This window comes from Sapajus apella, unplaced genomic scaffold (assembly GCF_009761245.1).
Source record: "Sapajus apella isolate SASKATOON/1434 unplaced genomic scaffold, GSC_monkey_1.0 scaffold5, whole genome shotgun sequence".
Lineage (NCBI taxonomy): Eukaryota > Metazoa > Chordata > Mammalia > Primates > Cebidae > Sapajus > Sapajus apella.
The window spans coordinates 31,956,632-31,972,614 of NW_022436945.1; the positions used below are offsets into that span (position 1 = coordinate 31,956,632).

The window sequence follows — 15,983 nt, forward strand, 5'->3', positions numbered from 1 at the left end:
CCAAAGTAGGAGTGGCTTAGAGAAGTCAGACATTTATTTCTCTGTCAATAAACAGGAGGCAAAAGTAGGCAGTTTAATAAAGAGACACCACAGTCAAGAGGGACTCAGGTTCATTCTACCAGGTCTTTTTGCCTCCGTAATATGGCTTCCAACTCAAACTCCAAGATAGCTGCTCCAGATGGACCCCTCACATGTGCACTTCAGCAGGAAGGAGGAAGGGTCCGACCTTTCCTTTAAGGGCAAACACTTCCTGGAGCTGGTATACAACACTTCTATTTAGATCCTACTGGCCAGAATATAGTCGTATGGCCATGTGGCACTATAAGGGAGACTAAAATGTAAATTTTATTTTGGACAACCATATGCCCAGCTAAAAATCAGTGGTTCCATTACCAAAGAAGTAGGAGAGGATGAATATTGGGACACAATTAGCAGTTTCTGCAATAACCTTTGAATAATTTGCTCTAGGTGCTATAGAGGTTAGGTTTTTCCATTTTGTTTTGTTTCTTATTGATTTTCTTCAAGATTCATACCAGATATTTACATATAAAATACTATTTTTTCTGTCATATTTGCTACTTACAAATTTCAATGCTACTTTTTAAAGTCTTTTAAATTCAGTTAACGTTGTTTATTGAAGGAGAGATATAAAATGCATACGTCATCAAATTTACTAATCATAAACATTGGGATTTCTTTTCCATTGCTTTTAAGTGTACAAAATGTTTTCCATCCTGAGATCCAGAGATTGGATCAATAATCACCCTCCTTTTTCTACTTTATTTTTTCTTTAACTTAATTTGGTATACAATATCAAGAAAGGCTCTAAATCCATATATTTCTTTTTTCTAAATAGCCACTGTAGATCCTGTTATTCATTAAATAATCTTTTTCTTTTGCATTGATTTGTAGGGTCTTATTCATTATATAATTACACAAACACAAATCATATATGTATTTTTAACTTACCCTGTTTCATTGGTGTCAGAAATGTTTTTGTAGCAGAATATTTCCTTGTAATGAGAAATTTTGTTGAAAGTATTTGGATGTCCTTCTAACACAGTTATTACCATTTATTACCTAGAGATAAAAGCATTCTCTCTTTTTTAAAAAGTGAATTTAGAAAATGCTTCTCCACATGAATATCCTGTAAGTACTTCAAACTCAATATGCCCAAAAGAAACCCATTATTTGTAGCATCATTACAACTCTCTCTTCCTCTAATGGTTCCTGGTACGGTTAATGGTGTAGCTTTCATGCAGGCTCCCTAGCTACAAACCTCAGCATCATTTTCCTTCTGCACTGCTTCCGCTATTCCCCGGTGTTTGCTAATCTGTCCTACAATGTTACCAGAATCTTTTTTTTTCTTTTTTTGGAGACGGAGTTTTGCTGTTGTGCAATGGTGGGATCTCAGCTCACTGCAACCTTTGTCTCCCAGGTTCAAGCGATTCTCCTGCCTCAGCTCCTCAGTAGCTGGGATTACAGGTGCCTGCTACCACGTCTGGCTATTATCATATTTTTTAGAGATGGGGTTTCTCCATGTTGGTCAGACTGGTCTCAAACTCTTGACCTCAGGTCATCTGCCCGCCTCAGCCTCTCAAATGTTGAGATTATAGGCGTGAGCTACCGGGCCTGACTCAGAATCAGTTTTCTCTGCTTGTTGCCACTGCTGCTGCTGTCAGGGCTGAACCTTCTCCCCTGGACACTGAGAATAGCTCCAGCTTCTCACCTGTCCATCCTCTGCCCAGGTATCAATTATCTCCTTAAATGACAGATTCAAACACATTACTTCTTCTGCTCTTAATCCTTGAGTGGCTTCCCATTGTCTTTGGAATAGAGTTCAAACTCTATTGTGTTTGTGTAATTATATAATGAGTAAGACCCTACATGATATTCAAAGCTGAACACAAGATAGATCTACAGCAAACTTTCTTTTCCCAACGCCTTCATTCCTGGCTGCCCATGAAACCTGTGTTCTGTCACCCAGGTAAATGGTTCACCTTTACTTTCAAATATTTACACATCTTTTCCCTTGAGCTGTTTGACCCATAAACACCTTTCCCTTTCTGTTTTCATAACCCACCCTTTAAGTCCCAGATCAAATATCTTTGGCTCTTGAAAGCTCTCCTTATCCATTCTGTCAAACTTAATTGCCGGGTACTCTATGCTTCTATTGAATTTGTGGGCACATTTATCATAGCCCAGATTACCTTCTAAATTATTTAAGAGGTAGTGTATCTGGTGAGACAGTACCTTTTAAGCAGAATAAAGTGGCCATCTGTCTTTGTGGAAGCAGAATATAACCATTTTTGCAGATTTCTTTTTAAGTTCTGGGAAATAACGTGAATATTTTCTCTTAGCTGTACAACTGCAAGGTGAATTTGCACCTGCAGTGTGAAGCATATCTAATCCCTGTCCCTCTAGTACCCCCCAACATTCAGAACTAATCCCTGGTGAAGAGGCATGTTTGCAGCAAGGCCAAGGAATATCCTGAGAAGGCATGTGGAGATGCCATCTCTTTCTTTCTTATTTATTTGTTATACTTTTAAGTTCTGGGATACGTGTGCAGATCATGCAGGATTATTACTTAGGCATACATATGCCATGGTGGTTTGCTGTATCCATCCCCCTGTCATCTACATTTGCTATTTCACCTAATGTTATCCCTCCCCAATCCCCCCACCCCCTGCTACCCCTCCCTTAGCCCCTCCACCCCTCAACAGGCCCCATGTGTGATGTTCCCCTCCCTGTGCCCACGTGTTCTCATTGTTCAACACCCACTTATGAGTGAGAACATATGGTGTTTGGTTTTCTGTCCTTATGTCAGTTTGCTGAGAATGCTGGTTTCCAGCCTCATCCATTTCCCTGCAAAGGACATGAACTCATTCTTTTTTATGGCTGCATAGTGTTCCATGGTGTATATGTGCCACATTTGGAACATATCTCAAAATAATAAAAGGTATTTATGACAAACCCACAGCCAATATACTGAATGGGCAAAAACTGGAAGCGTTCCCTTTGAAAACTGGCACAAGACAAATGTGCCCTCTGTCACCACTCCTATTCAACATAGTATTGGAAGTTCTGGCCAGAGCAATTAGGCAAAAAGAAATAAAGGGTATTCAATGAGGAAAAGAGGAAGTCAAATTGTTTCTTTTTGCAGACAGCAGACTACATGATTATATATTTAGAAGACCCCATCGTCTCAGCCCAAAATCTCCTTAAGATGATAAGCAACTTCAGCAGAGTTTCAGGATACAAAATGAATGTGCAAAAATCACAAGCATTCCTATACATCAATAACAGACAAACAGAGAGCCAAATCATGAGAGAACTCCCATTCACAATTGCTACAAAGAGAATGAAATACCTAGGAATACAACTAACAAGGGATGTGAGGGACCTCTTTAAGGAGAACTACAAACCATCTCCTTCATTCGGAGGTTTAATGGTATGATTTTTTCTGATAGATTGAGAAGCCTGCCATGGTTCCCAGTCGCAAAAGCTGTGAAGGACGGAAGGGGAGCTCACTGTGAAAAGGGAAGACCTGACTAACAACCCAGACTCATTATTACTGTCCCTATTTGTGGAGGTCAATTGTTTGTGATAGAGCTTGAGTGTGGACTAGAAACTTCTCTGCTCTGACATCCTGTCATGGTGGATTTGTGAGTGCAAACTAAAGGAGATGAAACTTTGGGAGCCCAAGCATGAATTACCACTGCAGCCTCTTCAAGAACCTGACTCAGCAAGGATGACTTACCAACTAAAAGCAAGGATGACTTACCAACTAAAAGCAAGGACGCATTTTTGATAGTGACATCGGGGGGTAGCAACAAAATTAATGAAAAATTTAAACCAAGGTTCACAATGCCCTGATCAAACTCTCTTAATTTTGTCTTGTGAACTACAAATGATCCTCCTTGAACTGAATAAACACCTCCCTTCCCAAGACTCCTGTTGCAGAAAGGGCTTAGATAACTCAGAAATGGGGCAATTCAATTATTAATAGTGTGACCATATTTGTACTCCGAGCTTGTTAAGCAGGTTTTCCAGGTTTCATTTAGTTGTTTCTCCCCAGTGACCCTGTGAATGTCTGCAATGTAGGAATACTCTTTATATCTTTCTGGGGATGAGAATGGTGATTTGAACATTATAAATATTTGAACTGAATTGCTTCTAGCCCATGTTTATTTTAATGTTTATAACTACCATCACAAAACATGTGACATTTAAATGTGTATAAAAACGTATTTTCCATTTGCAAACGTGCCTGTAGCAGATATGAGCCACTGGAAATAAAACATGAAGCAGGGCTGCCTCTGCTCTTAGAGGTCTCAAGCTGCAGTTACTACTGTATATTATCATTAGCAATATAACAAACCTCTTAGATATACGGTGTCATTACATTGTTACAAATGTTATTTTGCCTACTTAGGTTGGCAGTGGAGAAGATTTCCCCACAAAGTCAGCCCCCAGTTCTCTAGTTTCACATTTTTTCAAATTTGCTTGGTCTTGCTCTCTTGTGTAGCAATTGATTACCCTTCCCTGCAATTTAAAATACCACTTTTCTTGTTTAGCGTTGAGGTTTCTAAGTGTGCCCTACTATTGGAGAATGTTTATGCTGACCACGTATAGTTTAGAATACATAAATGTGCTCTGGGAACTTGTGCTGTCTCAGCAATTTCCTCCTAGTTCATCAAAGAGCCTTTTGTGCCAGGCCTACATGGTCTGTATTGTTCATTTCTTTTCTCTATTGTTGGCTGTTTACATGAAAGAAGATTCAGTGGATTGTTTGAGTTTGACTTTTCATACCCTCTGTGAAACCATGTGCTCTATATTCTTGTGGGAAATATAATATGCAGTGGTGTCACTGAAATTTGCAAGAATTTTTATTAAAGGACATGCAGAGGTATTTCTGTAGGAAGCCAGTGTTGACCTATCTACAATTCTATGTACATATGTATGTATGTATGTATGTATGAGCATATGAATGTATGTATCCATGTCTATCAAACCAGCTATCCAGTGGCATGCTAGTAAATGTTTAATCATAGGGTCTGCAGGTAGAAAAAAATCTCTAGTTATAAACTTTGTCAATTTCTGTAGCATAGCTTCTTCTACTGTGGCTCATATCAAGATACCAGTATGTCAGCATGGAACACAGAGTTGGGAAGTGATGCAGTGGAGGACACTTTTATATTATATTTTCACCATATAGATACAAAAGACTTAACTCCCAGATCATAGGTAAAAGTAAATAGTAAAATAACTAGAAAGCAGTCAGTTTTGAGTATTTATAATCTTCATTTCAGTGTAATTTAGTTGATGATTAGCTTGTATAATTCAGTTTTGTTTTTTTTTTTTTTCGAGATGGAGTCTCCCTGTGTCACCTAGGCTGGAGTGGAGTGCAGTGGTGTGATCTCGGCTCACTGCAATCTCTGCTTCCTGGGTTCAAGTGATTCTCCTGTCTCAGCCTCCCTAGTAGCTGGCATTACAGGTACGTGCCACCATGCCCAGCTAATTTTTGTATTTTTAGTGGAGATAGGGTTTCACCATGTTGGCCAGGCTGGTCTGGAACTCTTGACCTCAGGTGATCCACCCTCCTGGAACTCCCAAAGTGGTGGGATTACAGGTGTGCTCTACCGCGCCCGGCAGTTATAATGACTGTGTTTAGGAAACACTCGTAAAATTCCTGAAAATTCAGCAGTCGGCGTCTTCAAGTTGGGATAAACTGGCTCCCACATTACACTGTATTAATCTATATACTTCTAGCTACTTCCTTCGCTTTTCTAAAAAGAGTAGGCCCCTGTGGATGAGGAGATCTTTGTTTAACCTCATGGTGGGCGTAGATAAGCAGGTATGGGGGATGAAGTAGGACTAAATTGCTGAGTGTAATAAAGGATGAAATGTTTGTGTGTCAGGGGCAGTCGAGTACTAAGATTTTAGGAAGTTGGAAGCAAGAGTTAGCTTGCTTTGTGATAGAAGGATGGAAAAGAACATTCCTTCCTTTCCCTTTATGAAAACTATGGGGAAAATTGATATACTTTATTTATTTTATGCAAAGTTTAGCTCTTCAAATTTGGAATAGTATGATATAAAAATATTAATAAACTCTTTCATAATAGAAAGTTCAGAATATTATAATACATTTTTACATTTTTTCCATGGGATAATGGTCTTTCTGGTTTCCTGGTTAGAATGATTGGTGTTTTCAGAAATGCATCAATCACATAAAACACTGTAGTTTGCCATCATGTACTTGATACAAATCCCTTTTTTCATTTCTTACATGAAATCTTTGGTAAAATCTACATTACTTAGTAGTGTCTTTATTGGGAATAGATTCTGTTTGAGAGGAAAATAATGTAGAGTTCTAAATCATAGCTGAAGTGGGGCAAACACTGAGACTATATGCTAGATTGTAAGAGGTATTTGAAAACCATGTTATCTAAGACTGGAAATTAAATTACATTAACAGAAGTACAGAATCATCTGTTAAAAAACCTAAATTTAGGCAGCATGGCATGGTGCTTCAGAGTACAGATCCCAGAGCCCAACTATCGGATTTTGATTACAGATTCTATCACTTACTATCTGTGTGACTTTGGGCAAATTATATAACATCTTCAGTTTTATTGGCTGCAAAATAGAAATTTTAATAATACAGATTGCATTGTTTTGAAGATTAAATGTGTTATATATAAAGCACTTAGAATAATTCTTGTCACATTGTAAACTCTAAGGTTAGCTATTATTTCTAACTGATCTAATAATTTAGGAATAGGATTAATTAGAATATAATATATATAAATATTATATATGTTGGTTCTCTGAGGAGTTCTAATGAAGGGCTTTTTCCCTGTTTACATTCTGAACGAATTAAGTATAAGGAACAAGAGTGAGCCTGGCACAGTGACTCATACCTGTAGTCCCAGCACTTTGGAAAGCCGAAGTGGGTGGATTACGAGGTCAGGAGTTGGAGACCAGCCTGACCAACATGGTGAAACCCCATTTCTACTAAAAATACAAAAATTAGCAGGGTGTGGTAGTGCGTGCCTGTAATCACAGCTACTCAAGAGGCTGATGCAGGAGAATCGCTTGAACCTGGGAGGCGGAGGTTGCAGTAAGCAGAGATTGCACCACTGCACTCCAGCCTGGGTGACAGAGCGAGACTCCATCTCAAACAAACGAACAAAAAACAAAAGAAACACACAAGAGTGACACAGAAGATGGGGGAATCAACAAAATACTTCCTTTATTACTGACAATGCTGATAAAGCACAATGTGCTTGCATCTGTATGCAAGTAGGCATCTTAATCCAGAAACTTAAAATTAGGCAGATATCCTAACCCTGGAAACCTACATGCATCCTCTGGAGGGCCAGATTCTTGCCATATGGCTGAGAGCAGAGCACAGCACACATTGACTACTGACTTCTAAAAGAAAGGGAAAGGAAGAGGCTGGGCTCTCCATGCCTGGTTACTCCTCCATACTCATCAACGAAGTTAACTTACTGCTCTGTAAGTGGGCAAGTGGGGACAGGACAGAGAAGAGCCAGGATTATTCCATAATGGAGCTCTTTCCACAAGGTAAGGAATAGAAGGAAAGGAAAAGCCTTCCCCTCTGTACCACTTTTTAGCAATTAACACAGATACTAATTTTAGAGTTTTTAACAGAGGACATTTTATTTGGCTACTCAGGTCATGAATGAGCTAAGAAATTCAATTGGGGATACCCTCCTGAAACACAGACGTTCCATTGGGGATACCCTCCTTAAACAGAGGGAGAAGATGGTACTACCAGAGCTCAAGTACTGGAGTTACCAGCAGGAGCTGGAACCACGGTAGGTCTGTCCAGCAGAGAAGCTCCAGCCACTTAAACACTGCCTGAGGCAGGGACAGAAATACCTGGGCTTCTCCTTCCTCCAGCCCTCCAATCTCTCTCCACTGCCTCCCACTGGCTGATTTTAGATGACAGCCAGTTAATAGGAAAGCCTGGAAAATAGCCTGCAGGGCCAGCAGCACTGCTATACAAAGCAGAGAGGGAGAGGGTGTGTGTCAGATCTCTAGGCAAACAGGGCCAGGACCTGTGGGGGTGTGGGTGCAAGTGCACGTGTGTGCACATGTGTGTACATACACACATCTTCTATTTCATGCTACTCTGCTTTTGAACTCTTTGTACTGTGTAGATCAAATATCATTTCAGATAGTATGATTTTAGCATTGCTTAGAGACAATGGTTAAGTTGAAAATCAATATGCAATTTGGTCCATTCTAGAAATTCTGGCCAACATCTTCTGCAATAGTCCTAAGATAAGAGGTTTCCAGACTATTTCCTGATAATATCATATTATTGCCTAAATTTTCTATTTTTTGTTGTCCTTTTAAAGATAGACTCAAGTAAAATGCTATACTTGGAATTCAACTTCATACAAGTCAAGCAATGTAGACATTCTACCTATTCAACTCCTGTACATCAGATAATGGGTACCTTCTAGTCTTGGTTCTTACATGAAGTCTTTCTAGAGCATCGTGGCCCTCAGAAAGGTCTTCATCATTAAATTTAATACACTTAATTTTGTGATATTGCTTTGTAGAGTTCCTTGTTTTGTCCAATCTTGTGCCTCATTCTTCTTAAGAATTGGCACTGTGTCTTAAACTGTCACAAAGTCTCCGGAAGCTAGTTGGTTAAAGTCAGATTGTATGGGTCTAGTTTAAAAGTCCAAAATTATACTATTGCTTAACAAAGTTTTCTTAAAAGCATATTATTTTTAGGCTTATTTAGTCCTCATAGGTCATGTTTGGATGCTTTGAACCAAAACAATTAAAGAAGTGGAAGCATTGGACTGCATTTGTTATCCAGAGAATTATGAAGCCACTGGGCCAGAGCTGCTTGCTGTCAAGGTCTGGTATGAGAACGAGTCTGTAGTAGAGAGGCAAAGAGTCAGATGGCTTGAAAGTTACCAGTAGAAGGTGTCCAGGTCCTTGGACAAAGAATTGGACAAAACGTACAAACAAAGCAAGGAAAGCCAAAGCAGGGATTTTTTGAGAACAAAAGTACACTCCACAGTGTCGGAGTGGGCCTGAGTGTAGGGGCTCAAGAGCCCCATTACAGAATTTTTGGGAGTTTAAATACCCTCTAGAGGATTCCATTGGTTACTTAGGGTATGCCCTTATAAATGAGGAGGATGAAATAAAGTTATAACATCATTTACTGTGGAGAGGCTATTTCCTGTCATAGCTGAAGTGTGAATTGCCTTATGTTCTTTGCCTCCAGACCTTGTTTTCCTGCCTCAAAATGAGATCCTGGTCTAAAGTAAAATGAGCTACTTATATAACCTCTTTACACAGAAAGTTGAGATAATAATGGCACCTTCCTCATTTAGTGTGTAATAACCCATGCTTTTTGCTTAGAAAAATGCCTAGCCCTTGGCATTAGCTGTTATGATTCAGTACGCCTGTTGTTTTTATTTCCTTATTTATTTATTTAATTTTTTTCTGAAGACATGATCTATGCTCTGTTGTCCAGACTGCAGTGCAGTGGTGTGATCGTAGTTCACTGTAGTCTTGAAGTCCTGGGTTTAAGTGTCAGAGGAGTCCTAACCAGAGTGATTCCATCTTGAATAAAGGTTGGATGAAGCAAAACCTGCTGGGTTATATTCCTAGGGTGTTGAACACTCTTGACCACAAGATGTTTATAGTTGGCGGAACGAGTTAATGATGTTAACTAACTAACTAAAGACCCAGAACTAACAGAAATGTCCCAGTAGTTTAAGAACAAAAAGCATTCTTAGTTTAAGGATAATAACATAGAAAAGCATCAATACTGATGGTCTCTCACAAGCTCATCACAAGCTTTTGTAATAAAGTATGCTATTCTTTTTTTAATTATTATACTTTAAGTTCAAGAGTACATGTGCAGAATGTGCAGGTTTGTTTTGTAGTTATGCACGTGCCATGGTGGTTTGCTGCATCCATCACCCCATCATTTACATTAGGTATTTCTCCTAATGCTATCCCTCCCCTAAGTCCCCACCCCCTGACATGTCCCAATGTGTGATGTTCCCCTCCCTGTGTCCATGTGTTCTCACTGTTTAACTCCCACTTATGAGTGAGAACATGCGGTGTTTGGTTTTCTGTTCTTGTGTTAGGTTGCTGAATGATGGTTTCTAGCTTCATCCATGTGCCTGCAAAGGACATGAACTCATCCTTTTTTATGGCTGCATAGTATTCCATGCTGTATATGTGCCACATTTTCTTTATCCAGCCTATCATTGATGGGCATTTGGGTTGGTTCCAGTCTTTGCTATTGTAAACAGTGCCACAATAAACATACACATGCGTGTGTCTTTGTGATAGAATAATTTATAATCCTTTGGGTATATACCCAGTGATGGGATGTTATTTTTAATAAGGTATATAAGCAAACAATGTATTTGAAATGGGTGTTTTCCTCCTCTTGCTTTCTGAGGACACCCAACTCTGTAATTTAGCAGTCTGTAAAAGACTATCTTAAATTTTCTATATTCTGCAACTCTCCCTGAAATCTGTCTCATGTGAGATCCAACAACTTGCTCCTGGGGTCTGGGACAAAGCCCTTTTCCTAGTGATACAAGTAATCCTCTTGTGTCAGCCTCCCAAGTAGCCGGGATTACAGACTCATGCCACCATACTCAGCTAATGCCTGTTGTTTTTAGAAGTTCAGTTTTAGACAACAATCTCAGTACAAAACACTGAGTTCCTGCTTAATGCAGAACAGTATCTCATGTGCTTATCTGCAGACCTTCATCAAGGGAACAGAGAAGCTGAACAGCTGGCAAGGTGCCAAACTCTGAGGGATGGTGAAACATTGTTGGAACTGTAGCAAGGGAGAGATGATTATTGAAATTCCTTGTGGGAGAATTGTATTTTAATGAAAGGGGTGTCTTAACGAAGCACCTAGGTTGGGAAAGGTGCTCAAGAAATAAGATGATTGTGAAATCACCTTCTCCAGAAAGAGCCCTGTAACTGTCAAAATTCTGCTTTGTGAATGCAAATTTGGGCCAGTTTATGGTAATGATGAAAAGGTGGAAAGCTCCTCTCAGTGGTTTTTCTATACTCCTTCTCCAAGCACCACTAAGCTCCAGAGTTCACTGAAATATACTGTCAAACAGTATTTGCCTAGCATGCTGCATCATGCTAGGCAAATTCATTAGGTCATCTGGCATACATGAGCCATGCCATGGATTAGTAAATTGAAGGAACTTGTGATTTGTATCTGTCAGGGACCAAGTGATTTGAACAGAGAGAATTTAATATAACAAGTTAACTAAGTATAAAGTTATTAACTAAATAACTGAAAAGGTCAAAAGACAATTCTAAGGTCTCCTTGAGGCAGCAATTGCAAGAAGCAGTTAAGGTTGAGGGAAGATAGGAAAAAGGCTGGAATTAATAAAATAATTTAGAGTTCTAGAAGACATACCCTGAAAAGCTGAAAAATTGTGAGGAGGAGTCCTGCTCAGCTGATGTCTCTGAGCTCAGAGGAGGAGCCTTGTTATACACTGAATATTTGTGTCCTCCCCAAATTCATATGCTGAAAACAAATCCCCATGTAAAGGTATTTGGAGGTGGGGACTTTGGGAGGTGATTAGGTCATGAGGGTGAAGCCCTGATGAATGGGATTAGTGCCCTTATAAAAAAGAGCCCAGAGAGTTTTCTTTGCCTTTTCTGCCACCATATGAGGTTACAGTGAAAAGGTGGCTATATATGAGGCAGGAAGTGGTCCTCACCAGACATTGAATCTGTCAGCTCCCTAACCTTGGACTTCCCAGCCTGTAGAACTGAGAAATAGATTTCTGTTGTTTATGAGCCACTCATTCTGTATGCTTTGTTATAGTAGTCAGCATGGACTGACAGACCTGAGGAGCAGGTTCTGGCCCAGCTGGTGCTGGGGTTACTAGGGATGGGTGGGACTTGATGAGGCTGGTTCTTCAAGTGTTAAAAAAACTGCCAACTGGATTTAGTTGCTGCTACAGGAAAAAATGATTGCCCTTCGAGTGAAGAAGAATTGCTAGGTGATGCTTACCAGATACCAAAGAGCAAGTCTCTCTTTCCTCCTCCAGCCTTGTAACCTGCCCCTATTGGCAGGAGCAAGCTGCTAAGTCCCAGCTCCTGCATGACAAAGCAGGGTATACAGAAGGGTGGGCTTGGAGCAGCAAGATAGTTATTTAATAACTGGGACACACATACTGTGAAGCATAACAGGGTATGTAGTGAATATTGGTGGCTGCATCTTGAGCAAATACTTTACAGAGCATCTACTGCATGCTACTGGAATAAGATCTGTCCGTGCCCTCAAGTAGGAGACAGGGAGTTCTATTTATAGAACAAATAATGTGATGAAGGGACGAACACAACTATGCCCATAGTACTCTGGATGCATAGAGAGGGGAACCTATAGGTAGTGAATCTAAGATTCTTTACTTCCTGAATTAAGTGCTATCTATGTAGCTTGATTATATGAGAATAGAAAAGCATTATCAATGTTCATGTCAGTTTAAAAGTAATCAGTAAAGTAGTGTGGCACAATTCTTAATATTTCCCTTATATTTAACCCAACTAAATCTCCCCAAATCTGTCAAACCAGTACCATCTATTTTTATTATTTTTTCTTTTTAATTTCAAAGAGTTCTGATGCTGTGAAATTCAGGATATTTCTGTAGTCAAGGAAATAATTATAAATTTATTTTGTTGAGCTTTGCCTTTTAATATTCTATAAAATGGAATGATATTTCATAGTTCTTGAGTAATGTTGGTAAAAGTAATACACCAGTGATATTTTACAAAGCTTTTCCAAACATTTACTTTCATGTATTAACTTAGCCTACAAATATTTGCTTTGTGCATTCTATGTAAAGTGTACTTCTCTAGGTTCTGGGGGAGTATAAGTAGAAAAGACACGATGTGGTAGATGTAACTGGGTGCTCACAAGCCGGCTATTCCCCTCCTTTTTTTATTATCATCAGTAATTGGAAGTTTTCTAGGTTTTGGGGAGCAACAAGTCCTAGCACAGGGACAAATCTTGATCAGTCCAAGATAATTATAGTAATCCTGGTCTTCTTTGTTTTGCTTTAGAGTGGGGTTTGTAACCAATGTGTACCCATTCATAGTGAAGTGAATTATCTTGTAGGCTTCTGGGAAATATTTTTTCCCTTGGTAAAATGGATAAAATGTCTTAGTGGCTATGGTTGTTTGAGGATATGGTATTTGGGGTTATGGAGGCTATCTGAAAATTATAAGATGATAGCTTCAAAAAAAATCACAGAGATGCCAGCTGGAATCCAGTCATGTAGGCCCACTGAACTGGTCACCTAAAAATAAGACTATTTTAGGGAAGTGCTGACAAGTGACTAACTGTGTAAGGGAAGCAAGTTATACTCTGACGGCCAGTTCAGTGGGCCATCATGACTGGAAGAGTTAAACTTGCTACCCTTATAGCCATTTTTAGTTTGGTCCTATGTTGGTTGAAATCAAAGTAATTCTAAACAAAGATTAATACATAACTTTTTATTTTTAAAATCAGGGTTCTAAACAAGGAGTAGTATTTTGCTGCACTTATGTGATTTTGACTGGGCAAACAGATATTTCAGAGAGTAGATATCATATAGGTATATCGTATGTAGATCTAAAGTATCTTGTCAAATAAAGTATATTAGTCCATTTTCCCACGGCTATAAAGATGCTACCTGACACTGGGTAATTTATAAACAAAAGAGGTTTAATTGACTCACAGTTATAAATGGCTGAAGAGGCCTTAGGCAACATAATCTTGGCAGAAGGTGAAGGGGAAGCAAGGCATGTCTTACATGGCAACTAGAGAGAAAGAGAAAGAGAGAGAGAACAGAGAAAATTGCTACTTATAACACCATCAGATCTCATGAGAACTCCCTCACTATCACAAGAACAGCAAGGGGTAAACTGTCCTCATGATTCAAACACCTCCCACCAGGTCCCTCCCTTGATATGTGGGGATAACAATTCAGGATGAGATTTGGGGGACACAGAGCTAAACCATATCATAAGGGATACTCTCTCTTTTAAAGAGAGAGAAGTATCTCCATGAATATCCAATCGACTGGGAACCTTCTTGTTCCTATAGCATGTTCTTGGCTCTGCTCTGCCTTCCTTCATTTCCTTCTATTAGAGATTTCTTAGGGAAGGTATGTCTGGACTTCCTCTGAACTTGCTCTTGAAAGTAAGACTATTTTAGAAAAGTGTTAACAAGTGACTTATTTCTTGCCATTCACTAGACATTTTAAAAATAGATGCAAACATTGAGTTTTGGGGTGATGTTTGCAAGGACCACACCTTGCTTTTCAGGGAAGATGTTTCCTGTATGTGCCTGACTTGAAATTAGCCCCATGTAATAAACTATTGCTCTCGTCATGCTTTCAGTATCTCCCTGCCCCCCTTTATAAAACCAATAACCCTAACAAACAAATTGACAAAGAATGTGACTAGAAAGTTTACAAAAGAAGACATATACGTAGCAAGTGAACCAAGTGTTCAACCTAATTAAGAAATAATAAATATAAAGAAATACTGTTTTCTGTTTATCAAATTTACAAAGATTTAAAATAATACACACTGCTTGAGAAAATTGGGGATATAGATGATCTCAAGTATTGCTTGAGGATAAATACCCCCATATGAAGAATTATAGTAATATGTATTAAGTTCCTGAAAATATTTATAAATTTCAGCTAGGCTAGTCCACTTCTAAGCATTGATCCCAAATAATAATTCTTTTATTATTCATTTATTTATTTATTTTTATTTTGACAGATTCAGAGGGTACAAGTGAAGGTTTCTTGAAAGGACACATTGCATAGCAATAAAGGCTGAGCTTTTGGTGTACTCATCATCCTAATAATGAATATTGTATCCAATAGGTAATTCTCCCATCCTCATCATCCCTAAGAGATGACAATTCTGAATGTAGAAAAATCTTTATATACTCACAGCATTATTTATACATAGTGAACAATTTGAAGAAATCCCATTATTCAGCACTAAGAAGTGTGAATACATTTTAGTACACTCTCACAATAGATGCAAATATAAAAATTATTCAATATAAAAATTATGGCTATATAATTTTATACCTTAAATGAAAGGCTATTGTTTTAACAATACTAACAGAAAGCATCAAAATAAAATATTATATATGCTATATGTTATAATTTTGCCATGAAAAATATAAAATGGGAAAAATATGACAGATTTTGGCAGTATTTTCTCTGGAAATGAATATTTTTTCGATGTGCTTTTCTATATTTTTAAAATTTCCTGCAATGAGCATGTATCATTTTAATAATCAGGATGGAAACAATTTTAAAAAATGTTTTACAATTTTCTTATAAGGACTACTTACCTTTTATTTTTAAAAGAAGATCTTCCAAGTGCTTTTATTTTTTGTTTATACAAAATGAAGCTACTAAAATATAAAGCTTTCTTAGGTCTCTAGTTTTCAAAGGTATAATGAATCTGGTGTAATTTTTGTTCTTTTTTCCATTATCATCATGACAATGCATTTATATCAGGCAATTTTCTGTTCTCTGGAAAACAAGGTACATCACATTAGAAACAGATTTCTGTCTGTTGTCTCAGAACATTTCCTGCTGTTCAACAATGTTGTGTCTATATGTGTCTTTCCTTTTTACAGTTTGATTTTCTTATTTCTTGAAAAGTCAGCACTTTTGCTGAAGGCTAGGTATATACAGGACTAGGTCTACATTCATGCTGAAGGCTGAGATGCTTGCTACCTATGGGGCAGTAAATGAAAAACAAGGGAACGAATAGAATGAAAAAAATTAACACCAGGAGTTTGAGAACCTACACTTACCCTCTTTTTGCCTTTTGAAGATTGCCTGGATGCCTTGGGGCTAAGTCTCTGAATAATTACAAGCTAATGGTGAATATATATCATCTCATATACATACATA

General features: G+C 38.4%; 1 protein-coding gene across 3 annotated transcripts in view; it reads left to right on the forward strand.

Annotated features, from left to right (window-relative positions):
- GRXCR1 (glutaredoxin and cysteine rich domain containing 1) overlaps nt 1-15,983 on the forward strand; it is a 372,499-nt gene that overhangs the window by 39,938 nt on the left and 316,578 nt on the right. Inside the window, exon 1 of one of the 3 annotated variants that reach the window (XR_004266365.1) lies at nt 10,279-10,289. The exons of the other annotated variants lie outside the window; for them this stretch is intronic. The gene's annotated coding sequence lies outside the window, so the exon portion shown is untranslated. Of the gene's footprint in view, nt 1-10,278; nt 10,290-15,983 lie in introns of those variants that run through there. 3 annotated transcript variants of the gene reach the window in all.